The following is a 13,531-nucleotide window of genomic DNA, read 5'->3' as shown; positions in this document are numbered from 1 at the left end:
GGCACAGGGAGAAATAAAAGGCAATTTGCAAGACTGCAGCAGGGATCAGACCTCTAGAGCACAGTTGCAGTGATGGAATCCTCGCTGTGCTACCTAGAAGGAGAACTTGTCTGCTGCTCCCTGCTGGGGTCCACAAGTTAGAGCAAGATTTCCCAACCATCTCACTATTGACATTTGGGGCTGGATAATTCTTTGCTAGCAGGATGGGGCGGAGGGAGCCAATAATGAGGGGAGGGGGACTGTTCTGTGCATTGTAGGACCATTAGCTGCATCTCTGGTCTCTACCCAATAGATGCTAGTAGCAAACCCTCCCCCCAGTCATGACAACCAAAAATGTCTCCAGATATTGCTAGATGTCCCCTGGTAGGGGGTGGAGTTGTCCCAACCAACCTGGGAGGCCAACCACAGAAGGTCACACGGGTGGAGTGGGAGCACACAAGAGACAGACACCCAGACAGCCAAACCTCAAGGAGACTCCCCACCCACCAGCTTTCTTCCTCTCCAAGCCCTCCTCCCCCACCATGCCCTCCCCATGCCCCCCCACCCCCGGTCCAATGTCCTGCATTAGCCCCGAGAGCTGAAAGGGCACCTTCAGGGTCATTACACAGGACTGATGGATACTACGTCCAGCCCATGATCCAGGGCTGCTTGCAAATGTTTTAATGAAAGCAAAGGACACTGTCACTGATGGCATTAGCGGTGTCCGACACAGCTGGGGTGTCAGCCCTGCATGCATCCTGGCTTCCTCACCACCAATGCATGGCTTCATTCTTTGAGCACAGGCAAGCTGTTCCTTAGTCCCTGTAAGAACCACAGGGTTACAAGTTCCAGTTCTGCTCTGTACTCGCTGGGTGACTCTGGGCAAGTGACTCTCCCTCTCTGGGCCTTGCATTTTTTTCATGTGGGGAAGAAAGCATGGAGCGTTGGCCAGCTCTGATGTTTTAGGGCAGCTGGGATTCCAGATCAAAGGGTCGAAGCTGGACCAACTGAGGATGTTTAGCTATTTTAGCTCGTTTTAGCATTGGTTTTATTTTCCCCAGAGGAACTCAAGGGTAAAAAAATCTTGCCCCTTCTGCTACTGTATGAGTGACAAATGAATAAAATACCTCAGAGCCCCAGGAGTATAGGATTTGCACATCATCAGGCCTGGTTAATGGCATCCCTCTGTATTTTACTGCCAAGCCACTGGCTTAAGGCTTTGGACCAGAGACACCAACCCACATGTCCCCAGAGTCAGGTGAGCAATGCAGAGGGACCCAGGCTGGAGGTGGCTGAACAGAGCCCCCTGGTCCTGCTCAGGTTGGGTGGCAGCTTCTCAACCCCCACTGGAGTCACCAAGTAAGATCATGGGTCTTGAGAGTTCCCACTGTGGTGCAACAGGATTGGAGGTATCTGCAGCATTAGGATGCAGGTTCGATCCCCAGTCTGGCATAGTGGGTTAAAGGATCCAGCATTGCCAGTTGCAACTGTGGCTCAGATCTGATCCCTGGCCTGGGCACTTCCATATGTCGCAGGGCAGCCAAAAAAGGAAAAAAAAAAAAAAAAAGGAATGCAGGCTCTGCCTTGCCAGATCTCCAACAGACCCAGAAGTCTGCATTTAGGTGTGAAATACCCACCCCTAAAGTTAAATCGCTGCAGGTTTCAAATGCTGTGCAGGCAGAATGAAAACCTTGTGGGCCTGATCTAGAACACAGGCCAGCCTACCAGCTGGCAGCACCTCTGAGCAGAAAAGCTAATTCACAGGCTGGACCAGGTGAGGGAGGAGGGGCTGGGCTCCCCAGAGGCACCAGATCCCTGGGCCCCAAGCTGTTCCCATGGGTAATCGGGACTCTAAATCTGTTCTTCATAACAGCCACTATTATCACAGGGCCCTTTCTATTCACGGGCTATTGGGCCAGGCAACTTATTTTATACACCGTCTCCCTATGTCTCCTGAGTAGGTGGAGGTGGGCGCTATTTATTATTTCTCAGACGATGGCAGTCCCACAAAGTAAATGAAATGAAAGGCTTTTGCTTGTAAACATTGGAGCCAAGATTTGAACCTAGATCTGTCTGACACTTGATCTGCCCTTAGTAAAAACTCTCTGCCTTGCTTGACTTGCAAGTTTCTGGCCTCGCCTTGCTTCAACTGGTCCCTGAGCTGCTCCGCCACTGATGGCACCCACTTCTGACATAAGCCTACTTAGTTGAATACTGTTTTTATTTTTATTTATTTTTTTTTGTCTTTTGTCTCTTGTTGTTGTTGTTGCTATTTCTTGGGCCGCTCCCGCGGCATATGGAGGTTCCCAGGCTAGGGGTCGAATCGGAGCTGTAGCCACTGGCCTACGCCAGAGCCACAGCAACGCGGGATCCGAGCCGTGTCTGCAACCTACACCACAGCTCACGGCAACGCCGGATCGTTAACCCACTGAGCAAGGGCAGGGACCGAACCCGCAACCTCATGGTTCCTAGTCGGATTCGTTAACCACTGCACCACGACGGGAACTCCTGAATACTGTTTTTAAAGTAACACAGAAGCAAGGTCTTCTTCTGGGTTTTTGTGTGTGTGTGTGTGTGTGTGTGTTGTGTGTGTAGGTCCACATATGGAAGTTCCCAAGCTAGGGGTTGAATGGGAGCTCTAGTTGCCGGCACAGCCACAGCCACGCCAGATCCAAGCCACCTCTAAGACCCACACCGCAGCTCACAACTATGCCGGATCCTTAACCTACTGAGCGAGGCCAGGGACTGAACTTGAGTCCTGATGGATACTCGTCAGGTTTGTTACCGCCGAGCCATGACGGGAACTTCTGGAAGGAAGTCCTTATAATCAGTAAAACTAAATTACTTTTCCTCCCCCCCAAGAGAACTTGGTTAGTACGAGGGATGGAGGCTTCCAAAGAGGATGCTTTGAAGATAAAACTGGCCATTTCTGGCTCCAAAACTCCACTCTGGCTTGTATCTTGCAACTCTGACCCAGCAGAGCTTAAAATAAATGTAGTCTCCTCTGTGACCTTTCTTTTGGAGTTTAAAGGGTTGTTTAACAATATCTATTCAGTTTACACATGCATGCTGCCTCAATGTAGCAATTGCATTGCTGGGAATTTATCCTACAGATAAACTCGTATAAGTAGATATAAATAGATACACAAAGACGGCTCCTGAGTCCTGTTTATAAGAAATGATGGAATGAAGCTGGTATGTTTCCAAATGAGGTTGTTTGAGTAACTTCTTCCATATAAATACACCATATATATATATATGAATATACAATAGAATAGCATGTATGCAGATGATAAAAACACCAAAATGTGCTGATATGGAAAGATGATACAGATATGCAACTCAGTGAAAAAACATCTAATTTACAATGCCATTATAGAAAAGGAAGATTTGACATAGAAAAGTTTTGGAAAGATGCACAGGAATACATTAACCACAATCACATATAAAGATGAGGAAGAGGGTGACGGCTTTTCTATCTGGGGGGCCAGATTATGGCTATAATGACGCCCATTGGTCTCAGATGATAGAACCTTCTGAGATTCTGTATCCTTTGCCGCGTGCCTCACCAGCGGAGGGGAGGACATTCAAGGCAGCACGAATGAGCAGGAGGCGAGCCCTGCGGTCCTTCCTTAGGGACTTTGATGAGGGCTGTTCCGCCCAAGCCCCCAAATTGCTGATGCAACCCAGAGACCCCTGACGTCCCCCTGCAGGAACAGGGGGCGGCGCGAGCTGCTGCTCCTCCATTGATCCCATACACAAGTTCCTTCAAAGTTAATTATACTTCAACGAAACAGAAAACTTCCTTCAAATTCCTGCCTGGCCTTCTCCAAACTCAGCCTTCCCTCCTGCTCCCCCCGGCCCATGTTGGCCATTGTTAAATGCGTTTAAAGGTAGGGGGTGGAGGGAGGAGACCCCAGGGAGCAAAAGGAGCCACTGTGAAAGCCAGACAGCCTCCTCCCACCCGCAGGTGAGCTCTTGTAGGATGCTATTGAGACCCTAAATGAGTTGCAAATGGGCCAGCACACCTGGAAGCTGTCGTGTTCCTGACACAGGTGAGAAAGCATGGCTACATTAAATGGGAGAAGATTCAAATCACCCCCTTTGCCCAAATAGGACCTGGGTTGATGAAAAGAGGTTACACACAAAGGCAAGTTTCTCTTTTATGAAAAGACGACTCCATAGGGTTCCTGGTTCCGCCAAGTACCACCCGGGCTCCATGGACCAAGATCCTTAAGGTCTCGGGTCATGTATGGTACACATAACCATTCATGGAAATTCACCAGGGGCCAGGCACTGCACAAAACCCTTCAATATGCAGGGTCCCCATTGAATCCTCCCAATAAGGCAATCCCTTAGGCTCTGCAGTTATAAAGAGCTAGGTTTGTAGACTCTTCTCTTCCTCATTTGACAGTCAAGCTATCTTGAGCAAGGTATTCAGACTCCAGGGCTGTAAAACTGGGCCAATAATAATAACATCCATGCCAAAGGGTTGTGGCAAAGACTCAGTAACATGATGCCCAAGAAGGATGTAGCGTGTCGTTCGGCTAAAGTGCTTGACTGACATGCGCTATCCTCATTAGCCCCATTTTACAGATGGGAAAACTGAGGTCTGGGAAGGCCATGTGGATGATTTCCAAATGGGCTTGTGACATTCTAGGATTCCAATGGATTTAGAATCAGATGTGTTTTTCCAGCAAAATCTACTGTGTGTCCAGTTTTAGAATTACATGCTTGCACCTACAGCAGCAAATCCACCTGTTTGGATTTAACACACCGAGGAAAGGAGGGCATGGGTTTTGTGCCCCCAAAATAAACTTGCAGATAAGAGAGAGTAGGAGAAGGTGATGCCCCCTTTTCTCCCAAATGTCTTCTCCTCTGGATTTCCTCATTTATTCCCAAACGGGATGGACAAGGGTAGAGGAATCCCCAGAGTCTTGACCAACAAAGCTGCAATACGAGGCTAATTTGCGAGGGGGCCGGGGATGGCCGCATGGAAAACGCTACCATAAATGGGCATGTTTGCCTCCATCTCTGCCCTCACACAGAAAAGTAACGATAACAAACCCATAACAAATACCTTGTACGGAATAACACATCTATTTCAGACATGATAATAAAATACATGGTGTTTACGAGTCCTAGAAGCTTCTCGAGGAAGGGCCAGCTAGCTCACATTTGGGGCTCTCGGGATAGGAGCCCACCTAAGGTCATCGGGCCAACGAGACTATCATGTCAGCCGGGGACAAACAGTGCATTTTATTTTAAATTCACAAAAGGTCAGTTTCTGTTTTCTTCAAAGAGGCAATGATAAACACTTCCCTACTGGATGCATCTGGTCCCACGAGAAACCTGATTCCAACAGTTTTTTTGTTCATGGTAAAGAAGAAAAGAGGGTGGGAGGAAGGGTATGGACTTGGCATCGGGCAGATGCAGGAATAGACTCCACCACTTGCTCGCTGTGTGACACTGAGCAAATCACTTAACCTCTCTGAGCCTCAGCTGGCTTGTCTTCTCAACAGGCATCAGAGTGCCTCCCTTCAAAGGTTCTAGTAATGATTAAATGAGATCAATGAAGTAAAAAACTGCTACAGAGCCTGGCACATAGGTGCTCCATCAATGGTCGCTTATCTCAATGGGAAAGCACCAAGCAAAGACCGCATTTCAATATCCTGTTTCACACACTGCTATCGAATGATTTTCAGCTCAGCATCTCAAGCTCCCCCTCCACATAAAATGGCCAGTTTGCAATTTAATCCATCTGTTCTTACTACTGTACTCACGGCTCTCTTTCTTGGGATTTCTAAATATTTACCTTTACTTCTTGATAAGTGTGGCTTTGAATGGTGCCTTTCCTCAAGCAGCCAAATCCCCACTGGCTGTCAGTGCAGAGAGAGACCAGACATCAGGCAGTGGCCACTTTCTCTCACACTGCCCTTGAGAGGAACGCATGTTCTGGAGGCCCGGCAGGGAATCCCAGCCTGGTTCCACTTTAACACACCTGGCAGACTTTGTAAGCAAATGCGGACTTTGGCATCTGCGTATTTGAGACCCCCGGGGTCAACCTGGGTGAGATTTTTTTTTTTTAACAATTTGGAGGGAGAGGTGCATCTGGAAGAAAATCAAGCTGCAATCAAGGAACTGGATTGCAACCAGCTTATCACTCAAGGGTTATCAGCAGCGCATCTTCTACTCTAACGAATAGCACTCTCCCTTCTGCCCAGGTGTTTTTAACTGAGTCAGTGCATTGACAGAACTCAGCAATGCTTCCAGCTCCACTGGAGGCACACTTTGCCTGCCTATGTGATAGGAAATGACTTTTCAGTGAAGCTCAGCTGCACACTTTGGGTGCCCAGAATAAGTTAGAAGCCTGTCAAAGGTGGACCTTTGAGATTTCTAAGGACGCACATTTCTCAGATTGGCTTCCTAACAAGGCTCATCTGGGACTCGTTTACATATGGTATGGTTCTTCTGGAGATGCTGGTGTTACTTGGAGTTGGGCCCCGGCATTACTTTTAAGAGCTATCCCAAGGTGGTATCATTGGCTATTTGGAGAGATGCTGGGTTGGGGGGGGTGGATATGGGATAACCGGGGCAGAGAGAAATGAAAAGTGTGAACCCCCCACCCCTCCCCATAGTTCTTAAGAGGATGACAACAGATGCGCCTCACTGCTCTCCAGCCCCTGTAGGATGCCCTGTCAAACCCTTAAACCCCCTACTCAATTTTCCTTCCCCCATCAGGACCACATACTTACAGATCTCCAACTGGGGGGAGAGCGGAGAAGAAACTGGATGGAGAGCTCAGATCTGGCACACCTCCCAGGCAGGGGCGTCCAAATCTCCCCGCTCGCCCGGGATGCCTCTCTTTATAGACCCAGAGCTGCTAGCGGGTGGGAAAGGGGAGGCGGCCGAAGGGGGCGGAGTGGGGATGGGTCCCGCGCTGCTCCCTCCGCAGCGCCCCCTGCAGGGCGCGGCTTTGGTCCAGGCCTCCTGCGCACCTGCGGCGAGGACACCGGGCAAGGGGCTCATTCGGGCAGGGGCGCAAGGGGCCACGGGGCTCCCAGCAAGAGCGCAGCTGGCAAAAGAGTTCGAGGCCGGTGTCTAACTCCGGCTCCGGGGCAGTCACCGAGGCTCCGAATCCCTAGAAAAGGGGTCTAGCGGCTGGGGTCTAACTGGAATGCTTTCTTCCTTGAGGCAGTTCCAGCCTCACAGGCTTTAACCGCTTCCTCTGCAGCGGGAGGAACTGTGCGGGATCGGAGGCGATGCCTCCCGTCCTGGTCCCCCATTTTAGTCGCCCCCCACTGCATGCAAAGGGGCCGGCCGTGCTGCGTGAAGGGTAGGAAAGGGGATTTCTTGAACTTTGCAAAGGACAAGGCAGGAGCCCCAGACTCTGCTGGGAATTGTGCGGGAAGGGGAAGTTTTTACTTTTCCCAACTTGGCATCCCCACCTCCACCCACAAGCAAAAAAAAAAAAAAAAAAAAAAAAAAAGCCCCAATTGTTGTGACCTCAGACCCCAGGTGTGCCAATCGCTGACCACGTGACCTCGAGCAAGTCATTTTCCTTCTCCGAGCCTCAGTGTCCAAAGCTGAAAAGTGTGTGTGTGTGTGTGTGTGTGTGTGATAGTTATGTAATTCGCAGGGTGCATGTCAGGATCCAAAGAGAATGCGGGTGCCACCCGGCTCTTGAAAGTTCCCTTCAACTGCTCCTCCCCGCCCCAAGAAATTCTCGCAAATGAGGGCGCTGCCTAAAAGTTCCCCGTCTCTCTCCCTCAGTCCCACTCCCTTACCCCGTGTCCACCACCCTCCCCTGTGTGTCTGACACCCTGTGTCTCTCCATCACCGTTTTGGTCTTGTTCTGCCTTTCCTTTCTGTCTCTTCCTGTCTCTCTCTGTCTCGCTGTCTCTGGTCCCTGGGTCTCTAGCTCCAGATCCCCCTCCCTCTCGCTCTCTCCCCGGCCTCTCCGCGCGGTCACACGCACGCACACAGGCCATAAAAGGAAGCCGCGGCGGTGGGCTGGCCACGCGCCAGGCCAGGGACCCGCGGGCGGCCGGGCGCCCCGCTCCCCGCCCGGCCCGGCTCCGAGGTTCCCGGCCGGTCCTCCCTCCCCGGGCGCGGCGGGCGGCGGGCGGCGGGCGGGGGGCGCTGGGCGGGAGACAACCCAAAAAGGGCAGGCGCAGGCTCCTTCCTGCAGGAATTCCCAGCGCCGCATACCAGCCCCGGGCTGCCCGCTCCCCCTGACTAAATATGGTGCAGAGCGGCCTCCCGGCGCCCCGCGGGGGTTGGGGGGGCGGCATCCGAGGCCCGCGGGGTGGAAGAGGGGATCCCTCTGCTCCGGGCGGAGCCAGAAGGGAGCGGACCCCCCAGTCCCAGGTGGGTCCCTGCTGCTTCCAGCCCGAGGGTCTGCGGAGAGGGTTACAGCTGGAAGACCCTTACCAGGCTCCGTGCTTGGCCCTCACCCCATCTTACGCAACAAGCCCTTCCCGAGCACCAGGTCGGGTGAGGGTGCCGGCTTTATTAATACTCCCATTTTGCAGCCCAGAAAACAGACGCCTTGGAGGAGTGAAGAGATTTGCCCCGGCCCTCACTGGGTCTGGAGCTCACCCTTGCCACAGTTCATTTTCAGAGACTTTAAGGGGAAATGCCCGGGAGAATTTGGCATGAGGCTAAAGACACTGTCTCTGAGGTTGGATAGCTAACTTCGAATCTGCCAGTGCCATTCGCTTGCTCTTTGACCATGGGCAAGTAACTCTCTGGGCCTCAGTTTCCCCATTTGTAAAATAGGAATAACATCGGCCACTTCCTCTCTGCCAGCAAACCGTCCTTGAGGTGATCCATGTAAAGTGAAGCCAGTACACTGCTGCATGTTAGCTGCTGTTCTTCTCAACAAGCACGGAACCAAGCAGAGCTGCACCAGGCCTTGGGCACATAAGGGGGAGTCAGAGCCTGTTCTGCCCACGATTTGCTTGCAGGCTGCCAGTCGCTCCTGCAGAGTTCAGCATCTCAGACCCTCTGGGTCTCTTCCTCATCCCTTCAGTACCTTACCCAGCTTTCAACCCCCACACCCTCAGGCCCAGCTCCCTACCTCACAATGGGCCTAAGTCAGAGCCAAGCACAGCCAGCATGAATCCAGCTGGCTGGGATGTTAGGGGTCAAGTTCTTTGGAAAATGATGAATGGGCTGCTTCCCCATGTGCTTTTTTTAATGTCTACACTGTAAAAGGAGTGGAAATTGTCCCTGTGTTGGTACAGAGCTGATGCGGAGCAGAGAATAGGAAGGGGGGGAAATGCAGTTGCTCATCACCTTCCCATCCTGCAAAGACAATCCAGAGCAGGCTGTCAGAGTCTAACTCGCTGGCCTCAGACTTAAAACTGGCATTTTCCCAGAGGCATTAACAGGGATATTCCAAAGGGTTGCATTTGATTCTTTAAGGAACTTGGTAATTTTTAATAATTATAATAAAATTATTAATGAATTGTACTGAATTGTTTTGCATTATTTCACCTAATCCTTAAAACAACTCTACGAAGTAGGTTCTCCCCCGCCTCCCACCCCAATTTTGCTGTTGAAAAACTAGGATTGGCAAGTGGAATATCCAGCCAAGTTAGCACAGCTAGTTAATTGTGGAGCATGAATGCAAACCCCACCTGTGTGATAGAGTCCAGGACAAGTCGATGACTTGCTAAGCACCAGTCAGGCAGCCACAGGATTTGAACCTCTCTAAGCCTCAAAGAAAGGCACAGATGGTCAGAATCTTCGCCTCAACGTGGGAAGGCTGAATATAAAGCATTTCAGGGAGTTCCCATTGTGGTTCAGCAGTAATGAACCTGACTAGTACCCAGGACAACACAGGTTAGATCCTGGCCTTCCTCAGTGGGTTAAGGATCCGGGGTTGCCATGAGCTGTGGTGTAGGGTCGCAGATATGGCTAGGATTCTGCTTTGCTATGGCTATGGCTGTGGTGCAGGACGGCAGCTGCAGCTTGGGTTCAACCCCTAGCCTGGGAACTTCCATATGCTGCGGGTGCAGCTCTCAAAAGACAAAAATCAAGTGTTTCATACCTTTCTGGTACACTCTAGAAGTATTCAGGGACAGTATGTGCACACAGTCATTTAGTAGCTATCTGTTCGATGCAAAAGCTCAGATGTTTGAATCTTCAAAATCAGATTCTCTGTTTTATTTCTCATGGCTCAAAAAGCCAGTTAAAGATTGAGGGGGAAAAGTTACTTTCAAAAACATAACTGTGACTGACCTTGAGAGCTGTCAAGTAAGTTTCCTTGGCATGTCTTCAGCGTGTACTGGGAGTTTCCATGAACTCATGGAACAAGATGGCAGTGGGGAAATTTCTCTCTCGGCCTTTTTTTTTTTTTTTTTTTTTTTCTTCTTCTTCTTTAAAGCAAATAGCTTCAATTTTGCTGCTAGGCTAAAAAAACCTCCAAAGTGGGATGCCCTCCAGTTTTTAACAAAATCAAAGGCTGGGTCCAAGCATGGCTCCTGCATGTGCTACACAATTATTTAAAAGAGCATCATGGAGTTCCTGCTGTGGCTCAGTAGGTTAAGAAGCTGACTAGTGTCCGTGAGGATATGGATTTAATCCCTGGCCTTGCTTAGTGGGTTAAGGATCTGGGGTTGCCACAAGCCAGGGTGTATTTGTAGGTCGCAGACTCAGCTTGGATCTGGCGTGGCTGTGGCTATGGCCAGTGGCTGCAGCTCCAATTTGACCCCTAGCCTGGGAACTTCCATTTGCTGCAGGTGTGGCCCTTAAAAAAAAAAAAAAAATGCATCAGCACTCAAGTCATCCAGCTCAAGTCTGCACAGGACTCTGCCTCCTTGTGAAAAGAGGGCCATCTTTCCTGATCACAAGCATGGTTCAGCTCCAAGTCACGTGCACACAAGCCCTCTGTTTCACTCATCACGTCCCCTTGCTCCTCCAGGTACGAGACTGAATTGGATGGTACCTTCTAACGCTCTTTCCTTCAGCACCAGTTTCCAGCTCTGGTGTCTTGGTAACTCCGGATTCTCTACCTCTATCAGGAAGAAGCTTAAAATTCTCAATAAAAGTAGTTTTACAGTTTCTTACAAAAGCAAACATATTCTTACCATATGACCCAGCAAATCACATACCTTGGGGTTTACTCACAGGAGTTGAAAACCTAGGTCCAGACTAAAGCCTGCACACAGTTGTTTATTTACAGTAGCTTTATTCCAAAGACTTAGAAGCAACCGAGACATCCTTTCCATGCAGATGAATGGATAAACTGTGGTACATTCTGACGGCAGAGTATTATTCAGCACTAAAAAGAAATGGGCTAGGAGTTCCTGTCATGAAGCAGCAGAAACAATCCGACTAGGAACCATGAGGTTGCAGGTTCGATCCCTGGCCTCGCTCAGTGAGTTAAGAATCTGGCATTGCTGTGGCTGTGGTGTAGGTCGCAGACGAGGCTTGGATTTAGCATTGCTGTGGCTGTGGCTCTGACTAGACCCCTAGCCTGGGAATCTCCATAGGCCACGGGTGTGGCCCAAAAAAAAAAAAAAAAAAAAAAAAGACAAATAAATAAATAAATGAGCTATCCAGCCTTGAATAGACATGGAGGAAACTTAAATGCATATGATTAAGTGAAAGAAACCAGTATGAAAAGGTTACATTCCATATGAGTCCAACTATGCAATAGTCTGAAAAAGACAGATCTAGGGAGACAGTCAACAGATCAGTGGCTCTGAGAAGGAGGGATGATCGGACAGAGAGCAGAGAATTTTCAGAGCAGTGAACGTACTTGGATATTGTAACGGTGGATTATATATCACTATACATTTATTCAAACCCATTAGGAGCTGAACCCTAATGTCAACAATGGACCTTGAATAGTAATGTGTAAGTTCATCAACTGTAATCAATATACCATTTGGGGGGATGTGTTGATAATGGGGAGCTGGAGAGGGGGGCAGGGGACACGTGGGAACTCTATGCTTCATATTCAATTTTGCTGTGAACCTAAAACTGCTTTAAAAAATACTCTACTTTTTTAAAAGGTAATTTTACCTCACTTTCGTTTAAAAAAAAAATTAACAAAGATCACGCAACCCTTGCAGAACAGTTGCTAGAAAATGAAATGCCACGTGGCTGGGAAGCCTTGTCCTAAATGCCTTTAAAGGCATCTTCTCACAAATGTTAAGCCTTCATGTACACTTGGCTTTAGGTTAAAAGAACACATCAAATTTTACATAATCATACTGGCATGTGAGTTATACACAAATGTGTTCTTGCACATAATTATAAAGTTATTAGTCCATTCTAAGCAAACATATAGACTGAGCTTAAATTTATCATCTTCAAAAGCCACCTCCATTCCTGCTACAAATCTCTACATTGCCAAAGTTTTAAACATTTTCTTTTCCCAAATCCCTCTTCAGGTCCAATTTCCACCCTATTTTTGTGTAAATCCAAGTTTTTGCCTAAAAATTTTCCTGCATTTCTGAAGGATAACTTCTCTCAAGAACCCCATGAAAACTACTGATGTACTAATTTAGTTTATGAGAATAGTCTTCTGGATCCTCTATATTTATTTATTCATTTTTTTAGGGCAGAATGTGTGGCATATGGAAGTTCCCAGGCTAGGGGTTGTAATTGGAGCTGCAGCCTTCGCCATCTCCACGCAGATCAGAGCCGAGTCGGCGACCTACACCACAGCTCATGGCAACACCGGATCCCTAACCCACTGATCGAGGCCAGGGATCAAACCCGCATCCTCATGGATCCTGGCTGGGTTTGCTACCGCTGAGCCATAACTGGAAGTCTTCTATACTTGTCTTTTCCTTTCTTAAGTGTCTCAGCTCATGCACCTATTTAAATTACTAGAATGCAAATTAACTGACACAATCCAAAGATCCTGTGTTTAGAAATTTCTTCTCAACTTTTGAAGCAACCAAGTCCTCTACTGTGGATAATCATAAAAATATTATAGTTTCTTAAAGACGGTTTTCGCTTTTCCAAATATAAAAATGTAACACTAAATATGCTTTTTAAGTTCTATGTAGCCCCACAGATTACGACACTGTCCCCTTAGAAATAACACCACCAGCCCCTAGCACTGCTACCCTCTGAGGAGTAACTGTCCCAGGGGGACACAGCTGATGCCAGGACACGTTCATTAGGAAAAGTTCCCCTCCCTCCACCTCACCCTCCAACCCTGCAACAACCTGGTAGCTGGAGATCCCAAAGAAGGCTTAGGGAGCCCTTGCCAAGCATTTTTTTTTAGGGCTGCACCTGAGGTATAAGGAGGTTTCCAGGCTAAGGGTCAAATGAGAGCTACAGCTGCCAGCCTACACCACAGCCACAGCAACTCGGGATCCAAGCCACATCTGCAACCTGCACCACAGCTCTCGGCAATGCATGATCCTTAACCCACTGAGTGAGGCCAGGGATCGAACCCACATCCTCATGGATACTAGTCGGGTTTGTTACTGCTGAGCCACAACGGAACCTCTCGCCAAGCATTCTGATTCCCAAGTACATCTCTTGATGACAGAAAAGTCATAGGAACACACTTTGCTCAAAG

General features: G+C 48.9%; 1 protein-coding gene across 1 annotated transcript in view; it reads right to left on the bottom strand.

Annotated features, from left to right (window-relative positions):
- MYH11 (myosin heavy chain 11) overlaps positions 1-6,889 on the bottom strand; it is a 140,427-nt gene extending 133,538 nt beyond the window's left edge. The window contains 1 exon segment of the mRNA XM_021086165.1: positions 6,735-6,889. The gene's annotated coding sequence lies outside the window, so the exon portion shown is untranslated.

This window comes from Sus scrofa, chromosome 3 (genome assembly GCF_000003025.6).
Source record: "Sus scrofa isolate TJ Tabasco breed Duroc chromosome 3, Sscrofa11.1, whole genome shotgun sequence".
Classification (NCBI taxonomy): Eukaryota; Metazoa; Chordata; class Mammalia; order Artiodactyla; family Suidae; genus Sus; species Sus scrofa.
Note: the sequence above shows the minus strand (reverse complement) of the source record. Positions and strands in the feature narration are given on the sequence as shown.